At 38.9% G+C, this 2,322-nt stretch overlaps 1 non-coding gene across 1 annotated transcript; it reads left to right on the top strand.

Moving 5' to 3' along the window:
* The first annotated feature begins 834 nt into the window (after positions 1-834).
* On the top strand, positions 835-941 carry LOC141593756 (small nucleolar RNA R71). The gene has a single exon (XR_012521823.1). It is a non-coding gene; the product is annotated as a small nucleolar RNA R71 (small nucleolar RNA).
* The last annotated feature ends 1,381 nt before the right edge of the window (positions 942-2,322 follow it).

Below are 2,322 nucleotides of genomic sequence, written 5' to 3'. Positions count from 1 at the left end.
GGATTACTTTGAGGTGGTAATTGCCCCTTTTGTCATTGTGAGCTTGAAGATGCTAGTTGAGTCAATTGGGTTTCCAACATTTTGGTGTGAGCTAGGATGTTGTTGATGGTGGTTTCCTTTGGTTGACTATCCTTTTGCATTTGAGTGAAAAACTCTTGTTGATTCTTTTGCATTTTAAGGACCGCTTTATGAACATCAAAACCTTGGTCATTTTGTTGATTGTATGGAGATTGATTTTGGTAACCTTGGTTTTGGTTGTAAAAGGGTCTTTGATTTTGGTTTCTCATGGGAGGTGGGGTGTATGTTGTTTTAGGGTTTTGAACATTTTGGCTTTTGTATGAGAGATTTGGATGGAATTTGGTGTTTTCATTGTAATAGTTAGAATAAGGGGTACCACTTTTGTATGCTTAGAAAGCATTCACTTGTTCATTTGTTCCCCTACATTCACTTTGGTCATGTCTTAAAGTTCCACAATTCTCACATATCCCACTTGGGATTGATGAAGATGCCGTCATGGCATTAACATGATGCTTTGGTGATTTTGAGGCTTCTTCAAGTCTAGCCATAGCCTTTTCAAACTTCAAATTGATGGTATCAATGTGAGCACTAAGTTGAGCACCCAATTGAGTAACGGAGTCCACTTCATGCTTTCCTCCTCTAGTAGCCTTGCGAGGTCTACTATATTGTGAGTTATGGACCGCTATTTCCTCAGTTTTGTTCCAAGTTTGATTGTCATCAACTTCGGTGAACATTCCATTTGATCCCATGTTGAGAATGTTCCTTGAATCTTCATATAGACCGTTCCAAAATTGTTGTACCAAGAACCACTCGCTAAGTCCATAGTGAGGACATGAGCGACAAATTCCTTTGAACCGCTCCCAAGCTTCATACAAAGGTTCTTCATCCCTTTGCTTAAAACCCGTAATTTGAGCTCTTAGCATGTTAGTCTTTTCCGGTGGATAGAACTTTTTGTAGAAAGCTAGAGCCAACTTCTTCCAAGAATCAATTCCGAGAGTAGCCTTATCAAGGCTCTTCAACCATTGTTTTGCGGTGCCAATTAGAGAAAAAGGAAATAAGACCCATCGAATTTGGTCTTGAGTTACACCGGTTTAAGAAATTGCATCACAATAATCGCAAAAAGCCTCCATATGAGAGTGAGGGTCTTCACTAGGCATCCCACCTAATTGGCTTCTTTCGACTAATTGGATAAATGCGGATTTGGCAATGAAATTTCCGGTTAGATGTTGTGGTGTGGGAGTACCATTGGATAGGTTCTCCTCGGTGGGTACGGAATGTGATGAAAACTTAGGCATTGTGGGTTGATTTTGTGTTGTATTTTGTGTTGGGTTCTCCTCACCTTCTCTTGCAAAAGGGTTGATGAACTCAATAGTTGGTTGAATATCTACAACCTCACCAATACCTCTCAAATTTCTCCTAGCAAGTCTTCTATTGGTTATCAAAGTTCTTTCAATTTCACGATCAAAAGGTAACAAGTCACCTTGTGACCTTCTAGACATGCAAAATATCAAACAACTCGAAAACAATTGGAACAAACCTTGAGGAGTTTTACTTCCCCAAGGCAAAGAAAGACACAACTAATAACAATATAGGAAAATCTAAATCAAGTTAACACCGTCCCCGGTAACGGCGCCATTTTTGGTCGGACTGAATCTTTTCGGTAACTTGTCGTTAGGAGCACCTAGACCAAAACACAATTTATAGCTTCACAAACAACTCTACAATTAGTAAAGAGGCAAGTAAAGATCGGATCCCAAGGGACGGGAATTGAGATGAGATTTCTATTGCAACTAGTGGTGTCTTAGGGGTGTCACAATTTGGGTTGATGTAGAAGGTCACTAAACTAAATAGCAATAAAAGTAAACAAGCAAGATGAATTAAAAAGGGTTGTAAACAATTGGTAAAAAGCACTAGGGTATCATGGGGTCATAGGGAATTCATGGGAATTGATCATACAAACATGTTCTCAAATTATAAGCAAGCAATTATTGTTGTGATGGATTGAGTTGGGTTATATCTTACAATCCTAGGAAAGTTTGGGTCCCGGAGCCGAATCGATTAGATTGTACAACACCTACAGGTCGACTTAGTCTTCCCTACTCAACAACATGCATGGTCTAATAAGACTCGAGTTGGTTTATGTCTTACAAGTCTCATTGAAAAGATAGGTGATGGGTAAAAAATGCAAGGATTCATAGGCTCGCATTTCATCAAACATAACATGTGCATGAGTTGAGATCATAACAAGTAAACAAATAAACCATGAAAGCATATTAATTTAAGCATGAATCATTCTCCATGTTG

This window comes from Silene latifolia, chromosome 7, assembly GCF_048544455.1.
Source record: "Silene latifolia isolate original U9 population chromosome 7, ASM4854445v1, whole genome shotgun sequence".
NCBI classification, from domain to species: Eukaryota; Viridiplantae; Streptophyta; class Magnoliopsida; order Caryophyllales; family Caryophyllaceae; genus Silene; species Silene latifolia.
The sequence above is the reverse complement of the archived record's forward strand: the minus strand, read 5'-3'. Positions and strand labels throughout refer to the sequence as shown.